Genomic DNA, 26,470 nt, shown 5'->3' with positions numbered 1-26,470 from the left:
ACTTCCTGGGTGTAGTGCATGCCTGGCCTATTTAGGGGAACCCTACAATTCTGCACCCAATAGCAGAGGTCGAGGAATTCACATCCGATACCAACGCAGAGCTGTCTGAGCCTCTGGTTTAGACCTTCCACTCTACTCCAAAGCAGAGGACCGTGATCAACCTTGGGTACAATGCTACAAATAGGCAGCTTAGCCTGTACCCCACATGCTTTGCCAGTTGCCTTCACCAAATCAACCAGCCGCTGAAAGGAACTGACGATGGCCTCAGAACCCAATTGGCAGATGTCATTTATGCCAACATGTGCCACTACATGCAGCCAGTTGCACCCAGTGCGCTCGATAGCCGCCAGCAGGGCCTCCTCCACATCATGGATGAGACCTTCTGGCAAACATACCGAGTGCACACTGGAATTCTTTTTCGCCTTGCCTGCTATCTCCCTGAGGGGCTCGATCACCTGCCTAACATTGGAGCTCCCAATGACCAGCATAGCCACCCTCTGTACTTGTCCGGACTGGGCAGGAAAATCGATCGCTGGCCCAACAGTAGAGGCATCCCGTGCTGGCTCAGAGTCATCGTCAACACTGGCAAGCACCTTGTACCTGTTGCTAAGATGTAAGGAACCAGCTGCACGACATGCTCCCTCTTTCACTTTCTGCCCAGTGATATGCAAACCCATCACTGTCTGCCATCCACTCTGGAGTGAGGATGGACCAGTCAGATGTTGTGTATCACAAGTCGCAGTGACATCTGGGCCACCAGGGGATTTCAGTGAGACCGAAGGTGTGAGTTTGAAAATATACCAAAAGAGAATAAAGTGACACTAAAAGTTGATGTGCAGATTTCTCTCTGAACTCCGAGACTGCAAGCTGTTAAACAGAAATAAATTTCTCTGCACGGAAAATTTACACTAGGAAGCCACCCTACACAACAATATTCACGAGACTTACACAAAAACAAAAACTATGATTAATTTTCTAACCACTACTTCAGTTGAAACTTCCGGGCTGAGAGGCCGTGGTCGATGTATAAAATTTCCACCTGACGTTTTGTCTCCATCTGCGGGAGACATCTTCTGAGGTCGTCCGGCTACTGCCACTGAGGCTCCAGGTACTCTCGCATTGATAATTGTCATTCTGCTGGCGCAACGTCGACATCCATATTTTGTCGAACTTTAAAACTTCCTCTTTTCTATTAAAATTGTTATGGTGTTTGTGAATTTCTACTGCTTCTCTATACATGCGTGCATGATAATGGGATGTTTGTGCTAGAATGCTTGTCTCATTAAATTTAATTCCGTGATTCCCATCTCGAAAAACATGCTCAGCTGAGCAGAAGATGTCTCCCGCAGATGGAGACGAAACGTCAGGTGGAAATTTTATACGTCGACCACGGCCTCTCAGCCCAGAAGTTTCAACTGAAGACAACGCCGGCCGTGAAAGCCTACATTGTATGATTTCTAACCACTATTCTACACAGTAAAATACACAAGTACAGTTCACATTTTTGCAGAAGCACATGAACAAAGACTAAATTAATTTACAGTTTATCACACAAGCGCTGCTCTGCTGTGTATCCTCTCATCTCAGCAGCTGCCGCTACACTACTGACCTGCTCTGCTGCGCATCCTTTCGTCTCAGCGGCTGCTGCTACACTGCCGACCATATCTACAAAATCATATTATTGTATGGCTCATAGTTCAGGAGTTATGATGTCATACACTCTGAGATGCATCATAACCTTCCACATTATGCATGATGTTTAAATTTCTTACTTCTTTGCTATTAACTCTATTCGTAACACATTTTGCAGACAGCATCTACAAGCATTGTGCACTGATATGAAACTTCCTGACAGACTAAAACTGTGTGTCAGAGCAAGACTGAAACTTGGGACCTTTGGCTTTTGCAGGTAAGTGCTCTGCCAACTGAGCTGCCCAAGAATGTACGCCCCAAGTTCAAGTCTCAGTCTGTCAGGAAATTTCAGCATCCACATATGCTGTAGAATGTACCTGAAGGCTTATATCACTGTATGACACACATTTAAGGAGATATGATGTCATAAACTTTGAGTTATTTGAAAACAAAAGTGCAGGGTGAAATGTATTGTGTAGAAATATATGTAAAATATATGTGAAATATGTGTGTACACAAAGCCATGAGTACAAAGCTTTCCTAAACCCCTGGTTCAATTTCAACTGAAGTTACATACTAACTCCTAACTGGAAAGAAATTTTGTGGGGTAAGAACCAGCAACATCCTATTCGGATACTGGTGATAACATGGAAAGAGAAGAGTGAAGGAAAAGATGGACATATATTGGGGGGGGGGGGGGGGGGGGCAGAGAGAGTGGAAGGGGAAGTGGACAGAAAGGGAAGAGATGCACAGAGAGAGGGAAGAAGAGGAGATGGCCAGAGAAAGGAAATATGAGGAGAGTGAAAGGGGAGGAGGAGACTGACAAAGAAAGGGGTAGGAGAAAAAGTACAGAAAATGGTAAGAAGAGGAAATGGACAAAGAGAGAGAGAGAGAGAGAGAGAGAGAGAAGGGGGGAGGTGACAGACATAGAAAGGGGAGGGGGAAAGAGGAGGAGATAGACTTACAAGGATGAGGAGGATATAGAGGAGGGAGAAGCAGATAGACAGAGAAAGGAAGGAGGAGGAGATGGACAGGGAAGGAGAAGAGAAGAAGATGGACAGAGAGAGGGGGGGGGGGGGGAGGAGGACTTGAAGAGAGCAAGAAACAGGAGGAGAGACACAGAGAGAAGGATAAGGAGGAGGGGGAGGAGGAGGATAAAATGGACAAAGAGAAGGGGTGGGGGAAATGAATAGATGGGGAGGGGAGGCAATGGACAGAGGGGAGATCAGATGGAAGAGAAAGGGAAGAGGAGAAGACAGACGCAGGAAGGAAAGAGGAGGAGATGAGCAGAGGGTGGAGAAGCAGGACGTGTACAAAGGGGTGAGGGGGGGGGGGGGGGGAGGAGTGGAGTGGAGTAGGAAGAGGAGGAGGGATAGGCAAACAGACTGATGGATGACTGGTATGAACCAGGCAACACCAGATATCCAGCTAGTATTTATACATGAATGGTGATTGTATAGAGAAATCAGATGTAGTTTTAAGACAGCTCTAACAAATATGTTTTAACAACTCCAGTATTTTACATTTTATTTATGTCCTAATGGATGTTACTTTTCAGATACTTCTTGTATTAAATACAGTACAAGGTATTCCTCAATAGGAAGTTGCTTCCATGCCTCATGCGATTCACAGTGCAAATAAAATTTTCATAAAAACCACTATCCAGCTTATCTCCTTTAACAAACTGAAGCTTTTGCATATTTTGTTGGTTGAGTACATTTGTATTATACAGAGGAAAAAGTTAATGTAACAGCTTCTGATAATCATGTTACTTGAATTCTTGTACACACAGAGAGCAGGAGATTGAGTACTGTGATGGAGACCAGGAATTAGAGGAAAGAATTATATAATCAGAAGCCCATCCTGAAAGTGAAAGCATACCTTGTGGAAACCTTGGTAGATGAGGATGATTAGCATTAATACCATTTTCAATGACCACACACATGCTTGGCATATGGAACAGGGTAGCCATGGAACTGCACAGTGTTGGAAGCTGTGCCTATATTTCAAAGACATTGACTTCAAAATGTGGCCAGTGCCTCCATTTGTTTACTGACCTTGACATTGACAGAGCATTTGGACCCCCATAAAACAGGAAAGGGGAAATGATTGACAGGTTGCAACAGTGATGATTTTTGTAACTGCAGACATCTTGAGTAGCTTAGTAGTTTCTAAAGATTGATTTCATCACCAGTGATTTGAAAAACTGTACCATACAGTAAGTTATGACAACGTAAACAAAAAATTCTTTTTTCATTGCTGTGAATGGATACAATGTTTTTGTACTTCGTGGCTGAAAATATTTCTAAACATAATTCAGCTATATTGTTCTAAATTTAAGTTTTAACATGTTTTGTTGTCTGGCTACATTCACAAAATGAGATGTTGATTATGTTAAAAGAAAACTTGTTATTTTTATTATTTAAAAGACAAATAATGATGCTGAGAGCAAAGTTAAAGATGAGTTTTATGAACAATTAACAAGTATCAATATAATAGAGGGAAACATTCCATGTGGGAAAAATATATCTAAAAACAAAGATGATGTGACTTACCGAACGAAAGCGCTGGCAGGTCGATAGACACACAAACAAACACAAACACACACACAAAATTCAAGCTTTCGCAACAAACTGTTGCCTCATCAGGAAAGAGGGAAGGAGAGGGAAAGACGAAAGGATGTGGGTTTTAGGGGAGAGGGTAAGGAGTCATCCCAATCCCGGGAGTGGAAAGACTTACCTTAGGGGGAAAAAAGGACGGGTATACACTCGCACACACACATATATCCATCCACACGTATACAGACACTCAAGTGTGTCTGTATACGTGTGGATGGATATGTGTGTGTGTGCGAGTGTATACCTTTTTCCCCCTAAGGTAAGTCTTTCTGCTCCCGGGATTGGAATGACTCCTTACCCTCTCCCCTAAAACCCACATCCTTTCGTCTTTCCCTCTCCTTCCCTCTTTCCTGATGAGGCAACAGTTTGTTGCGAAAGCTTGAATTTTGTGTTTGTGTTTGTTTGTGTGTCTATCGACCTGCCAACAATTAACAAGTACGTTAGACAGCTTAAGTGTCTGCAAAGAAATAATTTTAATGGGAGATTTTAACGGAAAAGTAGGGGTGGCCACTGATAATAGAGTAGTGGGAATATATGGAGATGACTCAGTACATGACAATGTAGAAAGGCTAGTTTATATGTGTGAGACATTGACCTTGAAGATTTTAAATGGTTTCTTTACTCACAAGCAGATCCATTAGTACACATGGGAGAGTCCTTCCAGAAATATCGGGTCAATAATAGTCTATATTATCCAAACTAAAAATTCCAACATAAGAACAAATGATGTTAGAGTTTAGAGGAGTGCAGAAAGTGGCTCAGACCACTTCCTGTTAGGTGCAAAGATGACAGTAACATCCAAGAGGTAAAGACAAATTAAAAAGGCAAATATTCCCATGAGGACAGTGGTTAGTATGAAATAAACAGATAGCTTGAAACAAGAGTCTATACAATTTCTTTATAAATTACAGTTGTCAAATAAACTGAGGCACTTAGAAGAAGAAACAGCAGAGCATTAGTACCAAGGAACTAAAACATGAAGCAGGATTTGAAGCACTGGGGCATCAGGATGAAAAAAGAAAGCAGTGCTCACAATGATTGATACAATGCATTGAAGAAAAAGTGAACCTAAAAAAGATATTCTACGATAACTGGTTGAGAACACACGACAAACATGATAAAGCCTTGTAAGTTAGAATGAACACAGAAGTAAAAATGTACATCTGCAAAAGGAAAAAATGAAACCCTGGAGAATAAATGTGAAGAAGTCAATTGATGCATCGTAGGCACAAAAGTGGTGGCAACATGGAAAATGATTGCAGGGCTGAAGAAAGAAGTAAAAGAAACGACAAACCTACTGATTACTGGGCTGGTAGAGTGGGACAAGCTTCCTAATGGCCTGTTGGCAGAAGAAAGAACAGAGTACAAAGAAATAAAGGGGGAAATACAGGTGAACCAGGAAGGTGAACAGATGGAGAAAATAACTGCAAAAGAGGTACAGAAGGCAGCTACACAAATGAAAATTGGGAAATCATCAGGGCCTGGAAATGTACCAACAGAATTAGTGAGGTATTGCCCAAGCTTTCTGTATGAATATCTAACCAAGTTATTTACAAATGTATATGGGATGGGGAGGAAATTCCAGAAGAGTGTAACTTAGCATATCTAAGACCAATACATAAAAAAGGAAGCAAGGAAGTATGTAGGAATTATCATGGCGTGTCAATTAGCAGGCTGTATGTGCAGATGGCACTAGATCTGTGGTTTAGAAAGTGCATGGGCATGGAGACTGAAGTAGGGAATCAGTGTATGTACACACTTTTCTATGCTGATGGTCTGGTCACTGCAGCAAACAATTCAGAGAATATATCTTATATGCTTAGGGAGTAGATGCAGGAGTTCAAAAAGTGGGGTTTGAAAATTAATGTTACGGAGAAGAGGGAAGTAACCCGAACAGTGATTGACAATTCATTAAAGTTTGTAAAGAGTTTGAAGTGCCTGGAGAGTATCCGGTCACGTGATGGAAGATGTAAAAAGAGATATTCAACAACACATAAGGCAGGTGAGGGCAACTATTCAAAAAGTAAATGCTGTACTTTGGTCCTCAAAAATGAGTTTAAAGGTTGAAATTTATTTATACAAATCCATTGTTGAACCAATAAGAAGTTACGGGAGTGAGTGCTGGGAACTCACAAAGAAATCAAAGGAGACTTAGAGCTTTATAAATGGAGCACTTGAGAAGAGCCTGTAGAATTTCCTGACTTGGTCATGTAACAAGTGAGGAAATAAGAGAAAGGACACAGACTCATTATAGCATTATTGATAAAATTGAAGAAAGATACATAGGATGGTTTTGGTATGTCAAGAGAGTGGATGAAGACAGATGGCCCAAGAGAGTATTTTCATGGCAACCTCCCGGGTGGAGAAGAAGATGAACTGTGGAAAGTGTGGCTTAATGGTATTCAAGATGCAATGGAAACAAGAGGAATGAAATAAAATGAGGAAGAATGGAGAGGTCGAGGCATTTGGAAATGGAGATGTGGGGTGCAGGAACAACTGTAGGACCCCTTCAACTAAAAGAAGAAGAAAGATAAATATGTGTTTTCTTCCTTACACTTTTTGTTTACAGAGCAATGAGATGATGTTATGAAAAGCACGAAAGAAAATAGAAAATGTACGTGAATTTCATCCTTAAAACTGTTTGAGATATTACCTTTCTTCGGCTGAAGTTGATCATAACTTCATTTATCAGCCATTCACTTAAGTTGCTGTTATTTCAGTTTAGGTAATACCAACGCAGTTTTCAAAACAAATTTATGTATCTTGTAATGAGTCATACACTGCCAACTACAAACTTATACATTAGTTCAACAGTGTCCATAGGTCATTTTACATTAAATCACGTTCAGCATTCATACTACTGTACAAGTTTTTGAAGAGTTATTCATGAAAAATTTTTCAGCAGTATTCCCTCTTAATACATTATGATGTAATTCTCACATTTTGCACAAAGTAATGAGAAGTTCATGAAGTCCTAGAACCAGTAATGTATGGTTCCCATAGAATGCCACCTGCACCAACAGGCTGGAAATACAAACAAGCCAGACAGGAAACTCAGTGTGCATAGATGCAGCCATAGCTGGTTGCCATAAACATCTCAAAATTACATGAGTATTTTTTTCTAATTATATGAAACAAACCATTCAAAATACACATTGATAAATACAACTATGTCTCACAATGTTACACATAAATTCGTGAATAACCATCTCCATTTGCCCCTATTATTAAATTTAATTCCAATACAGACACAAGTTTTGTATTGCTCATCAATCAGCTGTGGGACCAATTGTGGGAAGTGCCCTGAGAGGCTCATCTCACTACACAACTCCACAATAGCTAATAATGTCAATGCAAAATTGTTCAAAATATTTAGAAACAATTAATAGTCAGATTGCTATTCTCTTATGGCTTCAGGTCTCAAACAGCTTATGAACTATTTGAAGATGTCTATAAAAACCATCATGAACAGAACTCATTAAATGTTATACTTCCTGCATCATTACTTCACTTAAATTATAATCAGTTCTCTTTTGTATGCAGTCAGTGATTTTATTCCCATGTACAACTACTATTTGCTAACCAATCAAGTATATTTATTAATTATCATTAGTTAGGTGCATTTATAGGTTAATTTTCTAACAAGTATCAGAGTATTTTTATAATTAATATCACACACACTCTTATCACCCTATATTCCATCTCCAGGTATTTGAAAACACTATCAGCAGAAGTATTCTTTGGTAAAGAGTCATACATCCACCAGATAAGTTATTGAACATCATACCCATTCTGTCAGGTGAGTGCAACCCAACCATTATTCTCACTTTACTCTCCTTACCTAAAGTTTGTCATCTAAGGTAACAGCCCTAGAGACTTTATTTATATATTTTGTATTAAATAATCATTGGCTTATCAAACACGAAGATCAGTTGTTGATTTGATTTTATTTTACTTTTGTAAGTCATTTGCAGAATGTGTAAGGTTACAATTCACTCATTGCTCCCCAGTGATGCTGCAACGAACCAGCCAGTACTTTCTTCTGATGTCATATCGTCAACCAGGCAACATAGACAGGCAACAACCATGATGTTTAAAAATGATAATCAACAGTATCATCAATATCTGCAGGCGATAATTGATTAATCTTTGTATAGTAGCATCAGCAAAATTTTATAGAAGATGATACACGTATAAAGAGCTCGTCTTTTTTGTTTAGTAACTGACTTTAGTGTAAGATGTACCTGTTAAGATAACATCAGTTCTAATTATTTATTGACTGAGCTTAACCACTATAATACTGTAAGAGAAAAAAATTCAAGGACTGTTTGAGAACTAATTTTCATTATAATGAATAGGAGAGAAGTAAATGTAAATAACAGATTTTGTTATTGTTTCCATGTTTGTAATGAATATCATTTTCATTCTTATGTGGGTAGAAGTTACTCTATTTTTTCAGATCAATTATCCCTGTTGAAATTCATTGTATGTGCATTAACAACTTGATGACTATTGTAAAGGGGCATTCTCCTCTAGCATTACTTTTCCTCAACAGAAGTAGTCAAGACCAGAAATATATTTTTGAATTTTTGGGCAGGTCAGTATTATCTCAGCTGTTTTTCTGAAAAGTTTTATATAATTTTATAAACAGTATGTTACATTTCAAGCTAAAATCTATGAAAAGGAATTACTTTATTTCCATTGTTAGAAAATATTCGGCAGACTTAAAATTTCTATTATTAATTACATCATCTAGCGCTGTTTATTTCTGGATTCATTTATAAAATAATAATCTACACTAATAGAAATTCATTTGTCAAGAAAAATTGTAACCCTTTTGGAATATAGTCATTACCGCAGAGTAAGCATGCCTCTGATGCGATCAGATGCATTTCTGTAGTTTGGATGAACAATGAAATATCAGCTTTGTTAATGAGAAATTTTGAAAAACAGTGTGATATTGTAAAATGTGATGCAATACATCATCGAAAACACAAAAATTCTGCACAGACATTCTTTAAATTTATTTAAATCAATTGGACCACATGAACCTAAAACATGAACTGGAGCCAACTGTGCGAGAAAAGATAAGCAAAATGTTTATTGGAAATCATACTCCTCTCGAAGCTTATGAAAAGACTTCACCATTGTAGACACTAGAGACAACAAAGGAGGGAGGTGTAGGTTACAAGTATGAGCATCGTCCGGGATTAATCGAATAATAATTAAGTTTTGTATGTTGCAGAAAAGAAAGTGATTTATGTCATTTACAATTTATGTATGGATAAGTTGCCCAACAAAGCAAATCATACATACAAACAGTGACAGTGTACTACCTATACTGATGGACCGGATCAAATTAAAGAGGACTTTACAACTACAACCAGGGATATCAAAAAGGAAAGATAAATACAAAGTATTTGTGAAGTTAATTTGTTTGTGGACTTGTGTGTTTGTTAACAAAATGAATAGGGACGAGGTTGGGAGTGAGGTAGAAATGAAAGCTGTAGGATTCAGTCAGGACATGTCTGAGCGAAGTGAAATAGTAGTCAGTAACGAAACAGTAAAAACTTATGTTCTGCAGTTAATTTTGGCAAAACTAGAGCAAATGAAGACAGATAACAATAGCAAATTTAGTGCACTCAATGATCAGTTAACTGAAGCAAGAACTGAAAACAGTAGCAAAATAGACAGAGTACAAATTAGATAGGTCAACTCAGTAATCAAGTTCCAGAGCTAAAAGAATGAGTTGTCAGACGGGTTAAAAAGTGTGAATGGAAAAACTGATGTTTTAGAAAATAAATTTATTGTTTTGGAAAATGAGTTGATGATGTCAAAGTTGAACAGAAGGCCGTAGTCGAAAAAAAACCAACAAAATATTGCCAGGATAAACTAAAATATTTTAAATGTCAAAGAGAATATGCAAACTAATGTAACTGTTTTAGACCAAAAAATTTCAACAGTTCTGGAAATTTATGTGAACCAAAGTCTGTGTGCAAACAATGGTATTGTGTGGTCCAACACGCCTATCAAAAGTTGTTATCAGACAATTTACATCCAATGAATTTTCTGCACAACTGCAGAGATAGTTTTGTGTCAGGGATGAATGACAATCAAAAAATTAAATTTGTTAAAAGAGATCTTGAAAGCAAAGCTATGTCATGAGTAAATTTAAATTTAAGTCAGTGGGAAACATATCAGAGTTTTTAGATAAGTTTTTTAAATAAATTTTGGTTTGAAGTTGAACAGGGGAGAATCAAAACTGAATTTTTGAATGGTCCTAATTATAGAAATACGGAAAGCACTTTGAAAGAATTTTATATGAACCAACTTAAAAAATTAGCACACCTTGACAAACCTTTTGACAAAATGACATTGACTGATGCATTTAAAAGAAGATTAACAGAAAGGTTGCAGTGGGATTTAGTACATGAATCTAATGATTGTCTTGAACAATTTTTACGATATGTTGACGGGCTGGATAGGGCAGTAGAAAGATGTATGTACTATAATAATCGGAATGAAAGAAATCACAATGGAAGTAATCACAGAAACAGAGATAATCGTAACTTCTATCAGGATCAAAGTGTCAATAGAGAGAGAAATTTTGGACATCAGCAGGATATGAATAATGGGGATAAACATGGGCATTTTAATAGAAGAAAGAATCATAGAAGTAACTACTTGGGAAATGGAAGTTTGCCTCAATGGAGGTCCACAGTTTTGGGGCAAGGGAACATAACAAGCACGGGACCCGCAAGTTACACTTGTAACAAGGCAATAATAACAGTGTTAATGATATAGCACATGTATCTGAAATTGAATAGAAGGAATATCAGATTTCCAATTTGTTTTGATCACAATTTTTGGGATATTATGTTTACTTATGGTGACGTAGGTGCTAATCACAAACTGGAATGTGAGATTAGTGAGAATTTAGATATAGTATGTACTAATGATTTCTTCTCTTGGTCAGAAAACAGTGTTATTGATGTACGTAAATCCGGTGATGACTGTATTGAATCTGAACTACGTGATGTTTTTGATGTAAATGTGAATGAGTGTTGTGAAATAACTGAGGTTGGTAAGTCAGACTGGTGGCTTATAGCAAATGAATGTAGGTGAGGTACGTGACTGATGGAGATGAGACCTGTATAGTCAGTGATGTTGATGAAGTGATTTTGGAGGAACATGACGACGATGAGTATCATGTATTTGTGGAATATAAGAATAATGAAGTTTCAGAGATATTTGTAAATGATGTTGAAAATACAGGTAAGTGAAGTTGAAAGTGAGAGTCATGGAATACCAGTCCAGTCACAGCAGTTTTTCAGTAAAGATGAGGTATCTGAGAGCCTAGAGAATAAAGATGAAAACTTTTTGAAGTTTGTTTGGGACCAGATTGAAGATAACATACATAAATGTGCATTCTGGGGTAAGTTAGCTATTGTTAGTCAGAATTTGTATCCAAATTGGTGGAATGACGTGAAAGAGGAGCTAAGCATCAAGAGTAATTTTGACAATAATGTGTTTTGTGTTCCTTCTGTAACAAGTGATGTTAGTTGTGCCATGGAATCCATTTGTTGTGTTCAATCTTTACCTGACAACATGAGTAACCAAAGTAATGCTATGATACCAGTAAAGTTGATAAAACCCTGTGAAGAGAGTGTGGATGTAGTATTTGATGACATTGAAAGTGATCTTTCACATCAAGTATCTGACAGCAGATAAGATGATTCAGATTTGAGGTGTCCTTACATTAAAATTGAGATTGGTCAGTGAGAAGGTAAATGTTTGGTTGATACAAGTAGCCCAATTTGTGGTATATCTGAACAATTTAAAGACAACATCAAATATAGTAAGAATTTTGTGGAAATGTCCATTGTATGTGTAAAGATAAGAGGAGCTACTGGTAAGCAAAGCACATTGATAAAATTTTAGGTACTGTTAACTTTTAGTATAGAAAACAAGATCTTTGAATATGGATGACCATCAGAACAGTGCCAATAGCATTGTGTGGTGATAGGACGCTCCAAAATCAGTTGAAATTAAATGGTTCTTTGTGCAGAAAGTGCAAAAAAAGTGTAGTCACAAGAATATGGTGCATTAAGTGCAACATTTGGTACATGAGAAGTGCACAAACGTGTGTCTGAAATTTATAAATAATGATATCCAGTGGATATGCCTTGAATGCATAAGTAACGAAAATGCACAATTAACCCTTTAACTGCTCTGGACGTGTTAACGCACATGCCTTTGTACCTGTCCCTGTGTGCTATGAACGTATTTACGTGTGCCACCAGTCCTACCTGGTACTCTGAAAGCATAGCCGTTGCTTTTTTAATTTTATTTCTGTGACAATGATTTTATATCAGCTGGTCTGCCTCACGTATCGTTATATACAAATGTTAAGCTACAGTCAGATCCGATGATGGCACCTTTAGTGTGTTGAAACCAGTCATCTAGTAAGCAGTATTTAAGTGATCTTGGATTTTGAATTACTTCAACAACATTTATGTCTGTATAGAAAATGAATTTAAAACTGCCACTGCAATATTCCACTAAGAGGGCGGCTAACATAAGACAATCACTTATCAATTCTGCTTCAGGCTGTGTTTTACTCATAATAAATAATATATATTAAATCTTTTCCCACCTTCACTGTATGTATTAACATTTGAAAATATTTCACAATGTTACAAGACACATTAATATTCACCATTTACCAATAAACTGCACTGTAGATCACTAGCACTAATGGCTGCTCTCTTTGGTAGCTGAGCAGAAAACTTAATATTTATATAGGACAAGAATTACAATGAAATAAAACTCCAAACAAGGAAGATTCATTTCAATAACACACAAACTCTATTTTCAAATATCGGTTAGCAACAAATACAGGTTTTTTTTTTTTTTTTACATACCTCTTTATTACAAGACATCAGTCACATCCTTTGAGTACAACAGTTAGAAACGAGGAGAAGGATTTTTCTACAAAATCATAGATAACAAAAGATTGAGATGTTCATTATCTTTTTACATGGGTACTGTCAGATATATTTTTTTACAAAATTTTAAGTTATGTCATTGACAATAATTATTTATTTTTATTAACGATAAAGTCCTTTTTACTAGTATTACAAAAATAGGGTCGTCCACCTGCTTAGCCGAGTGGTAACATGCTTACCTCCCATACAGCAGGCCCGGGTTCGATTCCCGGCCGGGTTGGACTGGGTGTTGTGTTTTGTCCTCATAATCATCATCATCATCATCATCATCGGCTGCAAGTCACTCAATGTGGCACCAACTGAAATAAGACTTGCACTTGGCAGCCGAACCCAAATGGAACCTCCCGGCCAACAATGCCATACGATCATTTCATTTCATTTCATTTCATTACATTACAAGAACAGGATCATGAGCCTATTTTTACTGGATTTTTTTCCCTTCATTTGGTCCATACTACCTCCACCCAGAAATACAGAAAGCCAAGAGATTGCAAATACAAGTGATGCTCTGTCAGAGATATGAGAATAATTTTTGCTTATGACTTTCAGCTGTTTTTGGACCAGGATCTCTTATCTCAAATTGATACATTTACTTCCCTCGATCATATATGAAAGTTGGTAACATCATTATGGACTCTCGCTGTACTTAATTATATTTCATACAGACTGAAGTGTAGTGAATGCTGTGTAGCAAGTCTTGCCAAACTTATGAAAGCTCTCACCCAATGCAAGACCAAAGTAATTTAAAAAAGTATGCAATCCTATATACCATTTCTGATACCTGTAACTATTAACACACACTGATGGTCAATGGTATTCAGTTTTTGTTGAGGTTCGTTTACTGGACATGCACTTTGACACATCACTGGGCAGTTACATATTAGTTAACAACTTAATTGGTCTCCAGTTTAAATGAAATGCACTTCATTATAGTAAGACAATTATTTTTGTTACGTCTCTGCTGTATTTCACTCATTACTCACTTTTTGAAAAAAACTGCTTGAACTACAATAATATGGTACCCCCACAATTACTGGTTACCTACAACTGGAAACTAAACATGACATGCATCCCACTTTTCATTGTTCTGAAATAATCTGATACGTGTTAGCTGTAAATGATGTAGAGAAAGCTCACAATTTGGTGGACTGGGCAGTATAATATTTATGATGAAATAAATCTCGGGTAAACAGCCTGGTATGAGTGTGCATAGGACACATTAGTCATAAAATACGCCTGGAGAAATTGAAGAATCACAGTATAATATTTATGTTGCCTGCTTACAGAAAAAGCTTATTCTTGATGGTTGCACCTTCATTAAGGTGCAACCAGACCAGATAGTAGCTTAATACCACTGATTGTGAGTAATTGTTCATGGCATGAAAACTTGATTTCAGTAAATTTTTGGGTAACATTTTTGATAAAAGTGGTTGTTGAGGTGGATAATGAAATCTAATATTGTCAGTACATAGTTCCCAAATATCTTATCAACAAGGCTCATCACTTTGGAAATACTCTTTCGAAATATGTGACCTTGTGATCCATTTAATGTAGAAATAAATTCCAGTTGCTATAATTAAACACTTTATGAAAACATTGCAGAAAAAAAAAAACTCTTCAGTATTTATGCAGTCAGTTTAGTTTATTAGCATCCTTATAAGTGATCAGTCATGTGTCAATGAGCGTCAGATTATTAGATCAGCATGAAACAATTGTAGTTAATGTTGATAAAATATTATATACAACACAGTGTCATACAGCTACTGGTTTGTCCTCTCTGCAGCCATGCTCACAGCAATCTGATGTCTAATGTGCAAGTAAAATGAGGAAATTTTTCTGGTACCTCAAAACTCTGGTACTAAAATCCACAGGACTGGAAAGGTGCCTGACAACTCAGTGCCAGAAAACAACAGGACTGTGGTCATAAACTTTTATGATCAGAGTAGTAATGTAAGTCAGGTCCATTACTTTTTTACCATTACATTTTGACCAGTAAATACTAATTGATGTACTAAAACATTTTTTCCTTAGGTGGATAGCTTGCCATGTACATCAAATAGTGATGGCCCAGATATCACAATTGATGTAAGTAAAAGACTCACTTGAGGTAATCCTCATAACCCTCTACACAAATAAGTTTATTCCACCTTGCAAATACAGCAATTAAATCTTAACTTCCCAGCAGCATTACTTTTATTGATTACAGCAGCCATTAGTTTAATTTCATTAACTCAAACAACGCTCTTTAACACTAATGGCATTTTTCATTACAGAATCTGGATGTGGTGATAGTGAATGATACTGCTGAGTTTGAGGTCCCTAGTACTCCAGTGGCTTCTTGTGCCTGTTCCACTACACCGAAAAATGTGAAGAGAATGAGCAGTCCATTACTAAATACAGTACTGGAGAACTTGAATTCCAAATTAACAGAAAAGGCATCAGATCCATCACCACATGATGCTTTGAGCACTTCATTGTGCTAGAATTAAACAGGATAAGAAATCCAACAATTGTGGGGACACGAAACGAAGTACTGAAAATTATAATGGAGGTCCAAATAACGGACAATAATTGTTGAATTGCATAAATTTTGTATTTATTAGTTTGACATTCAACAACTGAAGTTCTTAGTTACCTCCCACTGCCAAGGGACAAAACCACTTGAATTGTCCAGCAAAACATATATGGTATCATTCAAGGGGCTTTGCAAAAGTAAATCGCAATAATGTATTTTCGTGTGACTGTAATCATCCGTGTAATGGTCAAGAAGCTGCCGCAGAAATGCGTAATGCTGAACTCTAACTAAATGTCACAAATGAAGTATACAAAGACTTAAAAGCAGCTAGAAAGTACATTAAATAATTAGAGAACATGATTCAGCTTCTCACTGAACCTGCTGAAACATCAGTATTTACACCAAAAGCATCATATACTGCCAACAGCACGGAAAATGAGGTAGGCCTAAATATTTACTCTGATAGCCATGGACACAGTCTTGCAGAAATTCTCAGTAATCATCATGACTTAAAAGCCTACGGTTGTGTAAAACCAGGTGCTCCAATACAGGAAATGATAAAGGAGATTTTAAAGACAACAAAGAAGCACAAATCATTATGTCTTATTAATTGGAGGTGCCAATGACATATACAGGAATGAGTTATTGAATGCTGTGCACAACTTAAGTAAATTTCTGGACAACACTAAGAAGCAGAACATGAGTGTCACTTGCGTTCCATATAGACATGATCTCATCCCTGTGTGAACACTGAAATTAGGGAAGCCAACTTACAACTTCAGGAAATATGCAAAATGTATCCAAATACAAAGTTTCTTTGTACAGATTTTCTTAAGAGAGACTGTTTCAATAACATGGGATGCATATGAACAAAAAGGGCAAGAAACTTTTGTGTGGGAAAATTAGTGAAATGTTGGAGAGACTCAACAAACATAATGACAATATGTCAATACCATCAGCTCCAACAGCCCATTCTTCCAAGCATAAACACTCAGCAAATACTCCTTCCATTAAAGACACAAAAGAAGCAGAGCCACAAATCCTATGTGAAGGCCAAACTGCTGCTGCTACTTCAACAACAGCAGAGCTACCTCTGATACCAACAGAGGCATTGTGATCTGTGGTGGTTCAAATGACGTTGCGCATAACGAAGGTCTGTATGCTGCTAATGTCTTAAAATCAACTCTAAACCACATGAAGCATTCCAACGTAATTTTACTTGATATTCCACACAGGCACAACTTACTACAATCCTCGTGTGTAAACAAAGCAGTAATTGCAACAAATAGATGTTATGCAGATATCGGGTCTAGTTTAGCAGGGGATACAACCCGTCGGCTTTGAACAATGTCGTCATTCCTTAGTCATAGATAGTAAAGGCATAGATAATAAATGAGTTCTGTGTTCTAATAAGCGCTATCATTAAAATAATTGAATGTGAATCTAAAAGCGATCGCTTGATAATCGCTAAATCATTAAACGTGTGATTTTATTAAGTTAATTGTTTGTTTCTTATTCAGACGGTACTTAATATTTTTCATAATGATATTGAGGTAATGTGGATTATTAGTTTTTTATTATAGAACAATTTGTAGTGTCTTATTTTCGTTTATAGGAATGGATTTGTCTATCCCAATGAATCTGGACGATTTAAGGGAAGTCTTGGGCCAAGACATGTTTACCACAATTTGCTTCCTGCAAATGTGTGGTCTCATTGCAGAATACGTTAAATGTCGTGAGTGCGGCGAACACATGCGCCTCACGAGTGTATCAAGTCGCCGTACTCACGACTTATTCGTATGGCGCTGCAGCAAAGATCGGTTGTGGCGGTCCATTAGACGAGGAACGTGGTTCGAGAAATCTAAGCTCGCCTTGAGAGATATAATGAAAATCACATATTGTTGGTGTTTAAGATATCCTGTGTGGCTGTGTGTGCATGAATGTCGTGTGAGTAAGTGTACTGTGGTAGACTGGTACTCATTTTGTAGGGAGGTTTGTGGGGAATATATAAAATATAGGGGACCGTTGGGGAGGGGGTCGGGCGTTATCGTAGAAATTGACGAACCGCATTTTGGGAAAAGGAAATACAATAGGGGGGAACCTCCAGTGGGATTATGGGTGTGGGGGGCAGTAGTTTCAGGTCAGCATTGTCATGATGTAGTGTTTAGAGTAGTACCAAATAGAAGTAAGGAAGTTTTGGTTAGGTTAATTGAAGATCACGTTGCAGAGGATTCTATTGTTATTTCAGACGGGTTTTCTTCTTATAGGGATTTAGGGGATAGGGGTTACCAACATCTAGTAGTAAACCACAACATTGAATTTAGATCTCAACCGACAGGCGCCTGCACTAACAGCATAGAGGGGTACTGGTCAGCGGTAAAATCTCTCATAGGGAAAGGGGAAACGCCAAATTTCGACTCTTCAAAGCCATCTAGATGAGTATTTTTGGAGACAAAGCATTCTGCGGACATATTGCCCTTTTAAATGTTTCATTAAACACGTGGGCAAAATGTACCGTCCCAAACATCTCAGTTAATTTCAGGAGGGGGAGGGGGGGGGGGGGGTTGTGAATGTGTGTGTTTGTGTGTGTGTGTGTGTGTGTGTATGGAAGAGAGAGAGAGAGAGAGAGAGAGAGAGAGAGAGAGAGGTTTCGTAATGATGTGTTTGTTGTGAGTGTGGGTATGTGATTTTCATTACTATCTGTCTAGGCGAGCTTCTGTTATTCGTCGATATTTCCGTGTGGTAAGTTCTCTTTTCCATTTGCTTCTTTACCTATATTTCAGTATTTTGCCACATTTCACTTTTTTATTCCACCAGTATGTGTATTTTCGTGTTGCGAAGTACGTAACAGAAATTGGGCAGCTGGCGATCTTTTTTCGTTTTCCAGCTCTAGTATCAGTACGACATTTTCGAATGCGTACTTCCGAAACCCCCATCACAACTAAAATTTATATCCCGTGTTTCATTTAGGGTTTAATGAAGCGGAGGATACATAGTTCAAGTGAACAACAGGACAGTAATGCTACTTATAACTAAGAAAGCGACGTACGCTAAACTTGTATCCCATACTGCACTTAAGCAATATAGTTCCAAACAGTTTCGTTTCGAGATACAATTGACATACATCTCACGAGATGTATTCTTTGATAGTAACACATTTCATTCATTTCCTTTCATTGTATTTTGCAGAGAAATACTACGATATAAATACCCGATATCGTTAACGTGAAAATACTACTGGCGCTTACGTATGTGAAATAAAGTTTATCTCTCTCGCATTCCTTTGTTTCTGAACATTCTTCTCAGCTCTTTCATCTTTGTAATACATCCTCTCTGGCGAGTTGTGACGTCATTGTTCAAAGCCGACGGGTTGTATCCCTTGCTAAACTAGACCCCAGATATCTGCAGAAATTTTACAAACACTCATAGAATCGAAACTCACAAATTTGGCAGCAAAGTTTACATCACTCATGGTCTTCACCTTAACTGGAATTGAAAAATCATTTCGCGACTATAATTTGTGACGTAGTTGCAAAGGCAAGGAACAATATGAACACACACAAAAGAGTCGGATTTGATTGAAGAGTGTACCAGTACACAAAATAATTGCAGGGATGGACATAGACAGACTACATTGGACAACTGGATGGTGAATACCGTAAACAAGAATAAAGTGTGTCTTCCCAATCTGCAAGTGTGTGGAAACAAACTAATTCGGTGAGATGGGTGTAAAAAATACATTTCCCAGACCTTCAATCAAAACTTCTTTTTTGGAGAAAAGAAGTGTAACTGCCTCTGCTAAACAAAAACTTGCAATTTATCACCAGAACATTAGAGGCCTAAGTAGTAAGATCAATGAGCTTATAATCAATATACATGAGCCACAAGGTATAGATAATGCCCATGTTTTATGTTTTAGTGAGCACCATATTAATTCTAGTATAGAAAAACTTACAATAAATAATTATTACTTGGCAACATCATTTTGTAAAAAATGTAAAGAGAAAGGAGGTGTTGCCCTTTATGTTAAAAACGATATCACATGTAGAGTAATTAATGTGCAGAATTATTGTTAGAACAAAATTTGGCGGTGTGTGTCCTTGAATAATTCCCATATATCAATAGTCACAGTATACGAGCACCTTCAAGGAACTTTAGTCTCTTTTTTAATAAACTAGATGCTCTCTTAATATACATACTCAAACACAAAGCAGATGTGATAGTGCTTAGGGACTTCAATGTTAACTTTCTATCAAATTATAGAGACAGATCAGACTTAGAAAATCTGATGTGCACATATAATCTGGTTTCTGTGGTTAGTTTCCCTACTAGAATAACTTTGCTTACAAGCAGACTGATCAATAATATATTTATAGACTAGACCAAAATAGGTGATACGACTACCAGGCAAGTCACGAGTGGTCTATCTGACCATGATGGACAAATACTCACTATAACCGGGAAAGTATTTATGTGAATGATAGTAGCCCCAGTTGGAAAACAATTAGGACAGTTAATGAAGAAACTATCCAGATTTTTAAATCCTATCTCCAAGCCACAGACTGGACACCTATGTATAATTTAGAAAATGCCAATTTGAAGTACAATTTTTTCAGTAATGAAGTGGCACTAAGATTTTAAAGCACCTTCCCAAAAAGGATATACAAGATCCAAACCACAAAACATACCAAAAAGCCCTGGATAACCACTGGTATTAAGATTTCATGCAAAAGGAAATGAGAACTGTACATTGACACAAAAAATTCCGACAGCCACACCCAGCTAAATCACTATAAGAAATACTGCAAAGTACAAAGCAAAATTATTCAGAAGCCAAAAAGTTTGTATCTGTGCTCCAAAATTACTAAATCTAGTAACAAAATCAAAACTGGTGGGAAGTGATAAAGAGTGAGACTGGTGCAAATTGCCCCAGTAGGTCCCAAAACATTGTTCTCAATAATGAAGATAGACAGGTACAAAATCAAAATACTGTGGCAAAAATTTTCAATGAGCATTTTCTAAGTGTTGCTGACAAAGCAGGACACAATGGCTCCTTAGAAGAAGCATTAAAGATACTGAAAGGTCATTTCCCAAACTCCATAGAGCAGATGGGTATAGCCCCTATAACAGCACAGGAAGTAAGAAAAACCATGATTTCTTTAAAAGCAAAAAATTCAACTGGTGTTGATGACATCTCTAGAAAATTGCTAAAAGCCTGCTGCAATGAGCTGAGTGAAGTCCTAGCTCATGTATTCAATGCCTTTCTTAAACAAGGTATCTTCCCTGAAAGAATGAAATATGCTACTGTAAAGCCCTCTGCAAAAGAGGCAATGCTTCAGATGTTACAAACTATTGGCCTATATATCTTTTGACTACATTTTCTGAAGTTCTCGAAAAGCTTAAATATACCAGAAAAGTTAGAAAAAGATGCTACATTGCCTGTGGGCATATTTTGCGATCTGTCTAAAAGCCTTTGACTGTGTTAGTCATAGAATACTTATAAAGAAAGCATGCCACTACGGACTCTGAGGACAAATGGGCAACTGGCTCAAATCCTACCTACAGGGCAGACAACAGAAAACAGCACTGCTAGATGGTAACAATAGTCACATAGGAGGGATAGAGACCGACTGGGGCACAGTGCAATATGGAGTTCCACAAGGTTCCCCTGTTATTCCTCAAACATATCAGTGACCTAACATTATCTTCAAACAAAGCAAGCAATTTTACAATGTTTGCAGATGACAGGTATTGTAATAGACAATAAGATACCCTCTGATCTAGAATTAAATGCCAACCATTTACTTGAGGATGTTCTGAACTGGTTCACAGTGAATTCTTTATCAATAAACCTCAGCGAAACTAATTACATTCATTTCCATTCTGGTCACAAAAGTCCACAGGAAATAAACATTATACATGAGAGCCAGCAGATAGAGCAGACTGTTTGAAATTCTTGGGCATATATATAGATAGCAGCAGGCTTAACTGGGAACATCACATCCACCAAATTCTGAAAAGGCTCAGCTCAGCAGCATTTGCCATTCGGATAATCGCCAAAATCGGAGACATCAGTGTCTCAAAATCTGCTTACTTTGACTACTTTCATTCACTTATGTGTTATGGAATAATCTTCTGGGGCAATTCCCCAGTATCGAAAAAGGTTTTTACAAGTCAGAAAAAGGTTGTCCGAATTTTGTGTGGAGTGCCTCCAAGAATCTCGTGTCGCAATCTTTTTAAGCAAATAGGGATCCTAACCACTACTTCACAATGTATCTTTTCAACCATGACATTCATGCTTCACAATCCTTCTCAATATGAAACAAATGAAATGTACCATCACTCTGACAAGGAGGAAATGTGACATACACTGTGACCTGAAAAATCTGCCCCTGGTGCAAAAAGGTGTGAAATACACAAACACAAAAATCTTCAGGGCACTTCCAAATAATATAGTGTCTACAAGATAAAAAAAAGTCCCGTTTTAAAACAAGCTAAAGGAGTTCTTGCTTGAAAAAAGTTTCTATTCTCTTGAAGAATTCTATAGCAGAGACAGCTAATTTTATTTCCCAAATACTATTGTATATTCCTGCCTCAATACATCTTGCTGTGTTAATCAGATTAACTGCTTAACATAAAATCCCAAGTATACTTGTTTTTTTAATTCTGACGAAATAATAAAACACCGAGTATACTCGGGCTTATCATTTCCAGCTGGCACACATTTTATAAGGCCGAATTTACTCGTTCTATCTCGTTTTTTGGCAGTTCCTTGATATTTTCGGTAGATGTCACTGTGGTGTGCCACTCTCAAGTGTATATTTCTGGCAAGAGATGTCTCTGAATCAGGCAGTTGTACTAGCGGTCACTCTACAATCTGTTCTTGCAGTTTGCCTGTTATTTCCTCACGTTTTATGAAAATGGAGAGTGAAGATGAGTTTGATATTGAATTTAGTGGGTCTGAGAGTTCTGAAGATAGCTATGAAGAGAGTTCAGAAGAAGGAAGTGATGAATCAGTTTCTTCTGAGTGTGACATTGCGAGCACCAGAGTGTGGTACGAGATAGATCCATCTAAGCCACTGCCACATGCTCCACCAAGTTTTCCTTTTACAGATAAACCTCAAATTAATTGTGAACCCTGTATTGAAGATGTCTTTCATTATTTTAGACAGTTCATTGATGACAGATACATGCAAATTTTGGTTACCGAGACCAACAAATATGCAACACAAACAAACATCCCGGCATGGAAGCCAACAACAATTGATGGGATGTACATATTTGCTACTCTAATACTGTTACAAAGCATTGTGAAAAAAAAAAAACACACACACATATCAGATGTACTAGACAAAGAGAGCTACATTAGCCACACTAATTTTTAGAGAGGTTCTACCATTCAAGAGGTTTGTCAATTTGAAGAACAAATTAAATTTTTCAGACAATGCAACCTATAACACAGAAAGCCATCCACAACCCAAATTGAATAAAGTATGGCTACCTGTCGGCTAAATTTAGAAACAACTGTGTTCCAGAAAGAGATGTCACCGTAGATGAAAGCCTGCTGTTATATAAAGGGCGACTGGGATGGATCCAGTATTTGCCGCTCAAGAGAGCTAGGTTTGGCATAAAAACATTCATGTTGTGTGAGTCACAGACTGGATACATTTTGTCCCTAATTATTTATGTTGTCAAGGGCACCACATTTGAGGAAGAATACAAGGATCTGCCAATGTCGTCACAAATTGTAATGACACTAATGCAACCCTTGCTAAATATGGGATACTGCTTGACTCTAGATAATTATTATAGTTCTCCCCAGCTTGCTGACCTCCTGCTAACAAAAAGAACAGATATGTATAGCACTGTCTGTCCTACAAGAAAAGAAATGCCGCCTTCTTTCCAGACCAAAAAACTGAAGAAAGGGAAAGTTGCAGCATTCCAGCAAGGTAAACTGACTGCACTGAAATGGAAAGATAAGAGAGACGTCTGCATGCTGTCCACCATCCAAAATGCAGAAATACAAACACGGAAAGTAAGAAACAAATATATTGCCAAACCAGTGGCTGTATTTGCTTATAATGCCACAATGGGGGGTGTGGATAAAGTTGATCAGCACATCGCAAACAATCCATTGCCACGCAAGAGGGGTAAAAAGTATTAAAAGGAGATATTTTTTCATCTATTGGAATTAGCAGAATGGAATGCCTTTGTCCTGTATAAAAAACATGGAGGAAAGCTCACTGCCCCTGACTTTTGCGTGGCTGTCGCTGAACAGCTCATTGCCAAACATCAGGGGGAGGAATGTTCACCCAAAGCAGGAAAATCAACCCCAACGCGACTTGTTGGACGTCATTTTCCATCTACAATTCCTCCGACCGAGAGGAAGCAGAATCCAACAAGAACGTGTAGGATGTGCAGTAGTGTGCACGATGACAGAGGGAAGAAGGCACGGAGGGAATCAAGATACATGTGTAAAGACTGTGGTGTAGCTTTGTGTATTGATCCTTGCTTCAGGGTATTTCACACAGCCACAAACATATAAACAATGGCTCTAATTTTTAATGGTTAGTGTTGCTGTTCACTTTTAGCGCTTCGATGCACAGAATTGCCGTAATTTTAAGAAGAAAAAAAAGGTTAAGCCTATCACGAGTATACTCGTGATTTTAAACCAGGGGCTATTTAGAGATGAAAATGTCCATTGTTAAGCACCTAAAAAAATAATTTCATTGTTACTGTCACTATTGTGCTTCACTGAAAATTTTATTTTGGCAATAAAAAAATTAGTTGAAAAAAGAACCATCATATTGTAAATAATACGTATGTTAAGAGGTTAATTGGTGATATGTAAAAAATTGTTTGGACAAAATCAGAATGTTGTATTTGGAACTCTGCTTGTGAGTATAATTTTATCCTACCAATTGTGTCTCCAACTTGTATAATAATCTTTGTTTATTGTCCTTATGGAAACTAATGTAATAATGAACTAAATATTTTTGACTCGTTCCACATCTTTGCGTTAACACACAGAACTGGATCTACGGAACATATATTGCAATAGATAAAATAAAAATTTAGCAACAGCAGAACCACCCACAACAGCAGCAGATTGAACTCTAACAGCACTGTCTACTAAAAAACTTCTGACAGCGCGTAGAAGCCAGTGCCTCCATCCCATCTAAATGATTTTTAGTGGAAACCAGAAAGAGGAGGAAGCCCACAAGTGAAATGGAAATATGACCTTATTAAAGTGGAAAAGCAGAGAAATCTACAAGGTATTTACAACTTTAAAATACTCCACCAGAATGTATAGGGCCTGAGCAATAAATATGAACAACTAGACAGGTTTGTAAATGAAACTATGCCTGATGTGCTTGCTACTAGTGAACACTGGTTATATGATGCTAAATTAGAACTTTTTAAACCTCTAAACATGCTACTAGATAATATGTTTTGCAGATCTTAAATCAGAGGTTGGGGTGTGTCAGTACGTAAAAAGCACATTTGATTTTAATTCTGTAAATGTAAGTAAATATTCAGTGGAAAGGACAATTGAATTATGTGCAGCACGTATAAAGATACCAAATGATGAAATTTATATTATATGTTTCTATAGACCACCAGGCAGAAACTTCTGCGACATGACAGAGAATATTTTTATATCACACCTGAATAAGATAGAATGTTACCGGGAATCTATGTTAAAATGGTATTAACTGTTGACTAAATGTATGTGTAAATTGTTACACGTAATCCATGGATGGGGCCTGGAGAGAGGCAGAGCACAATTGAGCAAAACAGCCGGTCTGCAAAGCCTCAGCAATGTCTGCACACCACATTGCTCAATGTTGCCACACTCAAATGGGCAGTCAGCATCACACATTTTTCTCATCTCCCAGTTCACCACAGCACAAATTGTATGTTTCATAAAATAAGTTTAGTGTAGTGAACTTCAAGTGATTTATGACCAAGAGAATGGCAATAACATGGCCAATGCTTTAAAGTTATAAGAGTGAGAACGACAGCATTAGCTGACAGAGTAGTGAACCAGTGACTAATAGGACGGCAATTACATAGCCGATATATATGAGTAGATGTTCCATTTCAGATAAGACAAAACTACATCTGAATAAATAGTCAATTTTAAATAATATTAAGTACATGTTATATAGTATTCATGGTATATTCAGAATAGAGTCAAAGTTAGAAAGGTGCCACTCTGAAGGCATCAGATAGAGATCAAAAATATGTTTGAAAATAGAATATGTCCTCAATTTAATAGGGTGTGTGTGTGTGTGTGTGTGTGTGTGTGTGTGTGTGTGTGTGTGTGTATCATGATAAGGATAATGTAATAATGAGAACAGTAATTGATAAGCAATGATACTAGAGTATGTGCCCGATTAAGTAATACAAATGATTAAAGATGTGAACTGAGGACAAGAGACGCAAACAGAGAATATTTCAAAATTAAACAAAGTCTTTGAGCATATTTAATTTTCGAAATAAAAGAAGGGGGGAGTGTGTAATCCATACGTGCATTCCTTTCACATGTTTATGCTACACATTTATGAACCTTTGCGAGATCTAAATGCTCGGGAATGCTCTGTAGCAGCCAGGATACATGTCCCTCTGACAATTATGTGTCAGCAAGGACCATTAACGATAACACCATAAGACGCATTGTTGTGCAACCTTAG

At 37.4% G+C, this 26,470-nt stretch overlaps 1 long non-coding RNA gene across 2 annotated transcripts in view; it reads right to left on the bottom strand.

Moving 5' to 3' along the window:
• Positions 1 to 13,274: 13,274 nt before the first annotated feature.
• Positions 13,275 to 26,470, bottom strand: part of LOC126262348 (uncharacterized) — a 75,573-nt gene continuing 62,377 nt past the window's right edge. For both annotated transcript variants that reach the window (XR_007546722.1, XR_007546723.1), the window contains one exon: positions 13,275 to 13,557. This is a non-coding gene — a long non-coding RNA (uncharacterized LOC126262348). The remainder of the gene's footprint in view (positions 13,558 to 26,470) is intronic.

This window comes from Schistocerca nitens, chromosome 6 (assembly GCF_023898315.1).
Source record: "Schistocerca nitens isolate TAMUIC-IGC-003100 chromosome 6, iqSchNite1.1, whole genome shotgun sequence".
Lineage (NCBI taxonomy): Eukaryota > Metazoa > Arthropoda > Insecta > Orthoptera > Acrididae > Schistocerca > Schistocerca nitens.
Note: the sequence above shows the minus strand (reverse complement) of the source record. Positions and strands in the feature narration are given on the sequence as shown.